Below are 11,301 nucleotides of genomic sequence, written 5' to 3'. Positions count from 1 at the left end.
CCTGACACATCCCTGCTCCAGCAACGATCCAGCCAAGAGTCCCCCGGGGCAGATGCACACCCCGTGCCTGGCTGGGGGTCCCCATCAGCACCCCAGGGTGCCCTCAGCTGTCCCAAATCCAGGGTCCCTGTGCCCAAACCACGCTGTGCACCACGACCTGGTGGCTTTGTCCTTGCCCTGGCAGGGACAGGCGGTCCCACAGCTCCGGGGACACGGAGAACTTCAAAGAGACCCCCAGAAAGGCTTTTCCTGCAGCTCCAGGCTGCTTTCCGTTTCCTTTAAGACACTGGAAAACTCATCCTAAGTAACCACTTCCCAGAATAAAAGTTGTGACTCCAGCAGGGTGCAGACAGGCCAGGCTGATGCCATCTGCATCCCAGCCGGAGTTTGATTTGCCAAAGGAATTTAATCTCCTATCAGGAGATTTCCCACCGAGGCATTTTGGTCATGACCTATTTGAACTCCACCAATAAAAAAGGAACTCGCTCCCAATTGTCTCACTGCTGACACATTTTGTTCCCTGCCGCCCTAATTCTCCTCTCTTTTTTTTTTTTTTTGGCCAGCTGAGCATATGCTGGGCTATCAGATTAGGGATTTTTTAAAATGGAAGCAAAGAAGAACTGCTTTTCCTCCATGACCATCCTGTGATCCAGGTGGGGATGCCGGGGCTGTGGACAGGAGGACAATGTCCATGTCAGCATCAGGGACTCGGGGGGTCTCCCATGCTCCATCCACATCCAGAAGAGCAGGGAAGCTCCCCCAGCCCTGGAGAAGTGGCTACGTGGAGGGGGTTGAGAAGCAGGGAAGCAGCACAGCCCACAATATATAAATCCTCGTGGCTGGGATGAAATTCCTGATCCAGGGCTGGTCACAGATGGCCGCAGCAGTTTAATACAGGAACACGCCGAGCAGTTTTATTGCATGAACAACAAGCTGAGACAAATAGGTGGTGTTAACGCGGACTCGGTGGAATTTCTCCTGTCATAAGGGAGCCCCCGATGGGCAGAGACCTCCGCTGTGCCGGTCACCGGAGCTGGCGGGGGGGAGAGGGCTCAGCCCGGCCCGGCCCGGCCCGGCCCGGCCCGGCACGGCACGGCTCCCTCGGCTTTTCCCCAGGAGAAACGGAGCGAAACCAAAGCAGCGAAGAACAAACTGCCCCAAACTCTCCTACCCGCAGCCCTGAAGCGCGACACGAGTCACAGAGAGCCAAGACAGCATCGCACAGCCAAGGAGAGCCAGAGCATCCCCCGAGGATGCGGCGGGGACCGCGCACATCCAGCCCAGCCCGGGCGAACGGGACAGTGGCACGGTGACACCAGGGCCGGTTGTTGTTCCCGGAGGACGGGATCTGAATCTGCCCCAGTTCCGCTCCGAACAGATGTTTTTAACCCAAGCGGTGCCGCTCCACACAGATGTTTTTAACCCAAGCGGTGCCGCCCGGGGCCGGTGCATCCCTGGCACGGCAGCAGCGGGCAAAGCACGGCTGCAGAGAGACGCGGTGCCCGGGCCGGGCGGGTGGGCGAGTGTCCAGCCCTGCGTGCCCCGCTCGGAGCATCCCCCGTGCCCCGCTCGGGGCATCCCCCGTGCCCTGCTCGGAGCACCCCCCGTGCCCCCGAGGGGCATCCCCCGTGCCCCGCTCGGAGCACACCCCGTGCCCCGCTCGGAGCATCCCCCGTGCCCCGCCCGCCCCGGGGGTGGCTCCGGCCCCCAGGGGCCGGGGATGGGCCGGGGGTGCTGCTGAGCCGCAGCTCCGCCCTGGTTTGGAACCAGCTCAGAAACCGGAGCGGCACCGAGGGACGGGACCCCCGAGACCGCGGCCCCCCAGAATAACCCGAGCGGGGCACGGGCGGCCCCGGGGGGGAGCAGAGGGGACGAAGCCGTCGCTGCGCGGTGGCAGCTGATGGAATAACCCAAATCAGAGCCTCCCCCTCCGGCAGCTCCGAGGCAATACGCGTGCTGAGAGTTCATTACCTTCCAGCACAGCCGGTTTTGGCGGTGCCAGGGGCTGCCACGTTCCAGAAGGAACCTGAGTGAAACCCGCTTCCCCCAGTGCCGGGTACTCACCCGAGGCAGCTCATCTTGCCCCCTGGCAGCCGGATTTCAGCATCCTCGGGCACGGGCACAGCTCTGCACTTCGCCTGCACACATCAGCCATACGGGCAGGGGGTGGCAGCGGGGAGGACCCGGCAGGGCACGGGCGTTATCCCCGCCAGCCACAGCCCCGCAGATGAAAAAAATGCCAGCAAATTCAAATCGGCAGCAGCTTAATGCTGGGCAAATGGGGTGAAATCCGTTTGAGATAAAAAGAAAGGGTGTGTGGGGGGGGAATCCAATAGTGGATCCGAGCGCTGAGTCGGGCTCTGGGGATGCTCTGAGCCGCAGCACTTTGCAGAGAGCGCGGTAAAGGCCGGGGGGAGCCCAGGGAGGGGACAGCAGGGGAGGGGACAGCAGAGGACAGCCAGCAGCAGCGACAGCACAAAAATAAACACAGCTGCTGCAGAGGGAAATCCAATCAGGCCAGCGAGAGGGTCAGTGGGAGACGGGGCCGTACCGGTGCCTGGCCCTGTGTGACAGGGACACACGGGCACACACGGGCACACACAGCCCGCCACCGCCGTGTGCCCGTGCCAGGGCTCAGCCGCCTGCCCGGGGCACGGAACAGCGGCGGGCACCCATCAGCCCGGCCTCCATCCCAGTCCCTGGCCCATGGCACGGCCGGCCTGGGGAGAGGAGCTCACCCCAACCCTCCCAGGGCCCCTCAGGGTGAGCACACGCATGAGGTCACAGGGGTGTGCAGGACTGTCCCCATCTCAGGAGGAAACATCTCTGGAGAACCAGGCACAGCCTCCCAGGGGTATCCCATGGGTGCTCCCAGGGTCCCATGTCCCCTCTGAGGGGATCACAGTCCCTGGAGAACTGGCCACAGGCTCCCAGGGGTGCCCCATGGGTGCTCCCAGGGTCCCAAGTCCCCTCTGAGGGGATCACAGTCCCTGGAGAACTGGCCACAGGCTCCCAGGGGTGCCCCATGGGTGCTCCCAGGGTTCCAAGTCCCCCCTGAGGTGACCCCACAGGACAAGCCCCAGGACACTCGCTGGGTCAGGTCTGATGGGCTCATCTGCCCCGACTGCACCCACATCAGTGCCCGGGCTGGCTGCCCTGTGCCCCAGGACAGCACGACGGCCACAGCAGCACCCCCACACTGCTGCCACCCCAGAGCCCCTGCATGGACCCCCCTGGCCCTGCCCACCCCCTCCTCAGCCCCAGCCAGGCTGACCCCGCTGGAATCCCCCCAGGAATTCCCAGCACCCCGAATGCAGAGCTCCCAGGAGCTGCTCACCTCTTTCAGTGACATGAAGAGCAGGGCTTGGCAGCCCTTGGCAGGCTCCTGCTTGGCACCAAAGCCACCAGGGAGACCCGGAATCAGCAGCTGGGATCAGGGCAGCAGCACGCTGGCACTGCCCCAGCACCCACAGCTCTCCAAGGCACCTTTTATTTATTTCCTGACTTTGTTTCATTAAGATTAGACAGTAAATCTTTCCACTGAGCTAAATATTCCATTTCCATTAAAGGCAGATGAGCTGCCAGACCCCTCTCTCCAGGCTGGTGTTGCCCTTTCACACGGGCAGGGGGCAAGCAGGGGGTTTGGCCCTGGTTTGGGGAGCCCTAAGGTGGTGCTTGCCCCTGGCACCACAGGCTGGGCATGGGCAAGCTCGGGATGGCAGTGCTGGGTCCAGCCACGCTCTCCTCACCGGGATTGCAGGGACAGGGACATGCTGGGGGCACCTGCTGTGCCCCCCACAGAGGGGCTCTGTCCGAAGAAGATTTGGACACTTATTCAAATCCCCTCTGGGAGGGGAAGTAATCCTGGATAATTCCCCAGGGATGATGACAAAGGGGATATCTGAGGCATTTGAGGTATTTTCACGGATCTTGCTGGGGGAAAGAATTTTCCTGCATTGTGAGTGGTGGGGGCTTGTTTTGGGATTTAGTTTGGGGAGTGGTTCAGGCCCAGCTCGGTGCCATCCATCCCTGCCCCAGCCCCAGCTGCTGCAGGCTGGCTCCCTCCAGAACGCTCAGTGGGCACAGGGCAGGCTGGGCACGGGCACCTGCACAAGGTGACTGCTGAGGGGGCTGCTGACTGTCCCCTCTGCACCCTGCAGGGCTCTGTGCCCGCTGTCCCGGGCGAGGGGGTCTCGGGGGGGACCCCAGGCAGTCCCAGCACGGGTGGGGGACACTGAGCCAGGGCCCTGAGCCACCCCCGCCCTGCCCACTGCAGCAGAGACCCCACACTGGGGTTGTTATGGAAACTGTAATATCTGCAATTCCTCTGATTAAAGCAGCGATTGCAAAGCTGGGCCGGAGCGAGGCCAGATGGAGCCCTGATTCCCTAATGGCCATCGGCTGTAATCCCACCATGTGTCCCTGGGCCAGCCCCAGCCCCAGCCCCAGCCCTGAGCCCCAGCCCCAGCCCCAGCCCCAGCCCCAGCCCCAGCCCCAGCAGAGCACTGCCGGGGCATCCCAGGCTGAGTGACCACCCCCTGGCACCCCGGGCAGCCCCCAGAGCCCCCCCAGCTCCCCACTGCCAGAGCTGCTGGCAGCACTGACCAAGCCCTCTCCAGCACCAGCTCTCACCCTGCAGAGCTCGGATTATTCTCTGGAGAATCTCCAGTGGCTCTGCAGTGAACCCCATCTCCCTCCCAAACCACAGCCAAGATGGGAGCCACATCCCCTGCTGCAGGTCCCCCACCCTGGGCAGGAGGGCACAGGGCTGCTGGGCTGAGATGCCACCGAGCTTGGCTCAGCTGTCCCTTGGAAAACTGGTTGGCATCTTCCCTGCAGGGCCCTGCCAGCCCTGCCAGCCCTGCCCAGCCCTGCTCAGCCCTGCTCAGGCTGCCCAGCCCTGCCAGCCCTGCTCAGCCTTGCCAGCCCTGCCCAGCCCTGCCAGCCCTGCTAAGCCCTGCTCAGCCCTGCCCAGCCCTACTCAGCCCTGCTCAGGCTGCCCAGCCCTGCCAGCCCTGCCAGCCCTGCCAGCCCTGCCAGCCCTGCCAGCCCTGCCAGGTTGGATGTCCCCAGGGCAGCGTGGAGGTGCCCCTGGTACCTGATGCTGTCGAGGAGGGGCCGGTGGCACTCCTGGGTGAGCAGCGAGCACAGGGCCCGGGCCAGGCTCTCCGCCCTCCTCTCGGCCGCGTACTGCTTCAGCACAGTCACCACCTGCTCCTTCAGCTCCGGCTGCCCCCCGAGGATGGCATCCACCTGCAGCAGGACACCAGAGGAGAGGGGCACTGAGCAGCAGGGCGTGGGACCCTGGGCAAGGGCACTGCCACACGGACAGCGCGTCCCGATGCCCGCTCAGCGGGGAACCACGTGGGGAGCAGGGGCACCTTCAGTGGTCAGCCCGTCACCCTGCCCTGCTCTGCTCCCACACATGGCCCTGCTGGGTCACAGCCCACCAGAACAGTGCTGTGACCCCCAAACTCCCAAACTCTGCTGGGTCACAGCCCACCAGAACAGTGCTGTGACCCCAAACTCCCAAACTCTGCTGAGTCCCAGCCCACCAGAACTGTGGTGTGATCCCAAACTCTGCTGGGTCACAGCCCACCAGAACAGTGCTGTGACCCCAAACTCCCAAACTCTGCTGGGTCCCAGCCCACCAGAACTGTGGTGTGATCCCAAACTCTGCTGGGTCACAGCCCACCAGAACAGTGCTGTGACCCCAAACTCTGCAGAGGCTGAGCTGGGAATTCCCTCTGCAGAGGCTGAGCTGGGAATTCCCTCTGCAGAGGCTGCCCTGAGCTCCAGGATCCAGCAGCTCTGCGCTCCTGCTGCTCAGGGCTGTCCCGGAGCCTTTGCTGGGCTGGGGACGGAGGGGACAGAGATGCTGGCGGGGTGCGCACAGCACCGTGACAAACTTGCTCTCCTGTCGTCATCCAGGAATCTTTTACTCGGTTTAATGGGAGGCGGCACGGAACAACCGCCCCTCCTCATTAATCTGCTGTAATCAGCAGGTCTCTGTTTCCCATGCCCATGAACCCAAACCTCAGTGGGTATTCGTCAATCTTTAATGGAGAAGCTGACTGAGGGGATTCACCTGATACCCACAAATCCCTTTATGGATGTCTTGTTCCTTTATTAAAAAAAGGCCCTACCAGCCTGGTTATTTTCATAACAGCATTTTAAAAGGCTACTTTGAAATGGAAATTAGAAAGATTGAAAAAAACAACTGTGATCAAATTTATAATTAGCAGAAGGCGAGGTGTTTGGTAAAATACCCACTGGGAAGCTTTCAGGAGCACAATGAAGATGTAATCACATTGGTGTTTTCCCTTTTGCAACAAAATAAGAACTAAAATGTCTGCGGGGTGACAGGCTCAGGCTTTGAAGGGACTTTGAAGGGACATCCAGGCCCGCAGCAGAGCAGGATCTGCCCTGTGGGTCTCTCCACGCTCTTGTAGTGCAAGGGAACAAGAATTTGGGGTCATCCCCAGGGACTCTCCAAGGGTTTGGGTTAGGATTAACCCTTTTATGTGTAGTAGATATAATTCGTGCCATTTCTAATATGATATATGTGATATTGAATATTTATTAGAGTATACATGTTTGTATTAGGATTCCCCCCACCCTCACAGGTGAGACCGGGTGTAGATTGGAAACTGATTTACAAGTAAGAAGGTGCAGCTCGCCAGGAGATGGGCCATGTCTGGGGAGATACAGAAACCCCAGGGGCTGATCATCGCCTGAACCACCCGAGATGGAAATCATGGAAATCCTCAGGCAGATCCATGTGAATGCAGCGTTCCCGAATTCCCGTAAATTTCATCAAGGGATTCAACAAACTCCAGACACTGATTTGTTCTCCCTCATCACCAAAAAAGAAAATCTTATTAACCTATGGACTCTGAATGGAAGAAAAGACTGACTGCTGAAATCTTGGCCTCAGGCGGAATTTTCCCTATAAAAACCGCTCGTGCCAGGATGGAGGTGTGGGCATGGAGGGAAACCTCTGCTGAGGCTGATTTCTGGTGCCCACCCCGGCTTGGCTCTGCTCTTTCCTTGTGGCTGGCTAGATAGAATCTGATTGCAAAATAAACATTTTATTTTTTCATATTAATTTAGCTGGTCAAATTTTCATTTATAACAGCCCTTTGCAGCACCCATCCGGACCTTTTTCTCGGGTGTTCTCACCCCTGATCCGCACCCCAGCGCCGTGCCCGAGCGGAGGTGTGAACCCCCAACCCGCCCGGCTCGGGGGTGCCCATCGCCCCATCCCCTCCCCGCACATCGCGGCCTCACCTTCCTGCTGAACTGCCGCGCCTGCTGCCTCCGGTGTTGGCGTGCGGTGCCGGTGCCGGTGCCGGTGGCGGTGCCGGTGGCGGTGCCGGTGCCGGTACCGGGGCCGGGCCGGGGCTCCCGTCGCTGCGGCCGCAGCAGCGCCAGACGGAGGCAGCGCCCGCGGCACCTCCGCAGCAGCGCGGCCGCCGCCTCCGGCCGCTCCACCGGCCTCCCGTCCACCTCCAGCACGTAATCCCCCGGTTCCAGCCCGTAGGCCGCTGCCGGTGACCCGGGGCTGACGCTGGCCACCCTCGGGGGGCTCTCAGCGGCCAGCTGGAAGCCGAAGCATCCCCCGGGCCCGGGGGGGATGCAGGCGCGCTGCAGGCGGGACACCACGCCGATGCTCGGGGGGACGCTGCGGCAGCGCCGGGCCAGCCCCAGCAGCGCCTCGCGGCCCAGCGAGGACACGGGCTGCCCCTCCAGCTCCAGCACCTCGTCCCCCGGCCGCAGCCCCGCCAGCGCCGCGCTGCTGCCCTCCTGCACCCACAGCACGTAGCACGGCCCGGAGCCGCTCAGCCGGAACCCGAAGGACTCGGGCCAGCCCTGGTTGGTTGCCGGCATGGCTGTGACTGGAAAAGAAAGAGGGAAAGAAAGGAGTTGTGATGGTTTTCCATCCTTTGGGGTCGTTCCTGTGGATGCCGCGTGAAACCCATCCGGGCAGTGTGTGCTGTAACCCTCACCGTGGGAAGAAGTGCCCCAAGAGCCTGTATTTCCTCTAAATTTCCATAAAATAACAGCTTTTACTCTATCTTTGGCTGCTGGTGGTGCCACGGAGGAGGCCACATTGGCTGGGAAGGTTGGGGCACTCAGATGTGACCTGGCACAGCCCTGGTCTCACCTGGGGCACCGACCTACCCCCTCTCCCCAGGAGCCTCACTCAGGCTTCTTCTTTCATTTATTTGTCCATCAAAATTATTAGTTCATTTCTCTGACATGTTGCGTTAATGAACAGATGATCCAAGGACTTAAACCAGCTTAATTTTAACCAGCTCTTCTCAACACTCAATATTTTAGCTGTTTGCAAGTACAAAATTGCTGTAAATTCATTAGAACTCGCCAGATCAACTCAGCTCTGCCAGGATCATTTCTTTGTGCCCTCTCAGTCCCGTGCATGAGCTGTCCTGATGGCAGCAGCCCAAAAGGGCAGGACAATGCTTTTCAGCAGGACTTGTTTGTGGTTCATGTGAAGGGTTTGGACTGGCTCCAGGGATGCTCAAGGAGACATGGGGCACATCAGGCCTGAACATCTGCAGGAGCTCTTTGCCCGCGGCCAGCTGACGGGCACGGGGCACTCGGGTGCCCTCTCTCTCCGTGCTGCGCTGTCCTGATGACCTCGCTGTGTCCCTTCCCTCCCAGCCCCGCTGTTCTGTGGCTCTGTGATGTGTCAGTGCCTGTGCTGTCCGCTGACACTCCCTAAAATCATCCACACCTGGTTCTCCTCTGGGTTTGACCTCAGCTCTCTGAAGATGCTTTTTACCCCCGTGTTTATTCCATCTGTGTCACTGAACACACAATAAGCACTTACAAAAATGAAACTCAGACAACTCTACCTGGGCAAATTATCTCACAGAGACTGAGACGCGGAGGGGAAGAGCTGAGGGTGAAGCTGGGGGCAAGGCTGGCAGCAGCGGGGTGAAACCCATCTGTGACCAAACCCCATCCCCGGGGCTGCTGAGCAGAGCTCTGGCGGCTCCAGCAGGAGCCCGGTAAGGCCTGGGACGGTCCCAGCGCTGCTGCTCCGGGCTGAGCTCAGGGAACGCCCGGCAGAGCAGGGGAGCTGCAGCCCTTCCCCTCGCCGCCCCTCGGTCCGGCACTTACAGAAGTCCGCGGCCATCCGGGGGCTCTCACCGGCGGCAGCTTTGTCCCACCGAGGGCTCGAAGCCTTCTGGCCTCTCCTCCATCACCTCTGGAAGTGCTTCCCATGTTCCCGCAGGGCTCCTGGGAGCATCTTCCCGGTTCCCCCGTCCCCGGGGCTGGGGCCGTGCGGGGTGGGGTGGGTGCCGTGGCACCGGGACAGGGCGGGCAGGGGGTGCTGCCCCTTCCCGGCCCTCCCAGGGGAGCCCTGCGCCCTTCCAGCCGCTCCAGCTCAGCGCCAGACACGCACCGAGGTCTTTCTGGCCTTTTCCTTTCCTAATTAACTTGATTTCCATCGGGCAGACTAATTGCCGTGCTCGTCCTGGCTGAGCCTGGGGCTGACCTGAGCCTGCAGATCTGGGGGGAATTAGGAGCTGGAAGGAGGGAAAACAGATTAGTGCCCGTGGAGGGAAATCCTTGACCCACAGGGCAAATCCGGAGCCACAGCGCTGCTGGGGACAGGCCGGGGGCACAGGTGAGTGACACACCGGGGCTTTGGGACTACAGCCCACACGTGGCTCGCTGCAGGGATTTGGGGGTTCAGGACTTTGGGGCTCACCAGGAGAGCTGTCTCCAGGGACACAGAGCCCCCTGAGCTGGCACCGACTGTCCTTTAAGCTGCTATTTCTGATTTTCTCCTCAGCCTCCTCGGCACTGAGGGATCCCAGGGCTTAGCACGCTAAGAGGTTTTAGGGAATTACGCGTCTGCATCTCTCCAGCTCTCCATGGAGCACGCAGTGACCCGGCCTCCCCCTGGCTCTGGCATGGGCCGTGCTGCCAGCAGCGATGGACAGGGTGGGAAAACCTCCCCGGCACAGCTGGCACAGCTGGCACAGCTGGCACAGCTGGCACGGGGCTGGGCACGGCCTCAGCAAGGAGAGCTGCGGGGTCTTCCTCCCGCTCGGGACCTCTGTGGTCATGCCACAGCTTCAGGGGGTTGAAACCCACTTCTGCCTCCTCTTGCTGCTCCTCCTGTCCTCCGCAGCTCCTCTCTGGTGGGTTCTCCTGCACAAATCTCCTTCTGAGCAGCACTCCTGGGGCCTTGGGGCATCTGTGCTCCTGTGCTGCCACGGGCACACACAGCTCCTACAAACTCATGCATCTCTGTTACTATTCCCTGCCTAAATGCTCGAAAATGCAATTATTTCCCTTTTTTTGTTGCTGTTCAGCCAGTGAGGTATTGCTGCTTTTCCCTCCATTTTTAACAGACTTGGGCACTTTAAACACTGACAGTGAATTTTAATCCTTGAAAGAGCTGAGCTCTGGGATCCCACGTGAATGGATGTGGCTTCCATTAAGACCTTCTGCCAGATTTTGGCCAGATGAGACTTTCTAAGTGATTTTCACAGTGTTTGGACTGAATGTGCTTCATCCCTCCGAGTCTCAGCCTCTGTCCAGGTATTTGCTGCCAGCTTGTCCTTGAGCACAGCCTGTGAGGGCACCGAGGGTGGGCCAGCTCCCTGCAGTGCTGGTGCCAGGCCCGGTGTGGTGCCCTCTCTGCAGCTCCTGGCTGTGCCCAGGGACCGTGGCACACACACACCCTACCTGTCCCCCACAAACAAACCCCCCTGTGCCCACCCCAGCCCCTTCTGTGCCACCCAGCTCACCAGGTGACATCCAGTGACCCAAGCCAAGCTATTTCTGCACCTGCAGAAGTTCTGCTGTCTCAGTAGGATGGGGGGAAATGGCTTTTTCCCCTCCATCCTCCAGCAGGACCCAAGTGGCTTGGGCTGCCCTCCAAGACAGCTGTGCCCCGGGAATATTTTGCTGCATTTCTCCCTCTCCCTCTCACGTCCTGTTTGGTGCACTGGGTTTACCGAGGGAAAAAAAGAGACTCTTCCTGAAACTGGAGCTCCTCTCCTGCCTCCCAGCGAGGCGATTCCTCTCCTCTTTGGCTGTGACCCCTGGAGCATCCCTGAGGCTTACCTGCACTGTGCGGGCTCCAGCAGCGGCACGGCGGGGCCCGGGGCTGGGAGAACCATCCCAGCGCTGCGGGAGCCTCTGCACGGTGCCGCCGCCACCGGACGAGTTTCTCTGGCAAGTTCCAGGCGGAGAAACCCGATCGGCCGCGGCGGTTTCAGTTGTCAGAGGGACGGAGGGTCGGGCTCAGCCCGCACC

The sequence above is a fragment of the Taeniopygia guttata genome, chromosome 14 (genome assembly GCF_048771995.1).
Source record: "Taeniopygia guttata chromosome 14, bTaeGut7.mat, whole genome shotgun sequence".
NCBI classification, from domain to species: Eukaryota; Metazoa; Chordata; class Aves; order Passeriformes; family Estrildidae; genus Taeniopygia; species Taeniopygia guttata.
The sequence above is the reverse complement of the archived record's forward strand: the minus strand, read 5'-3'. Positions refer to the sequence as shown.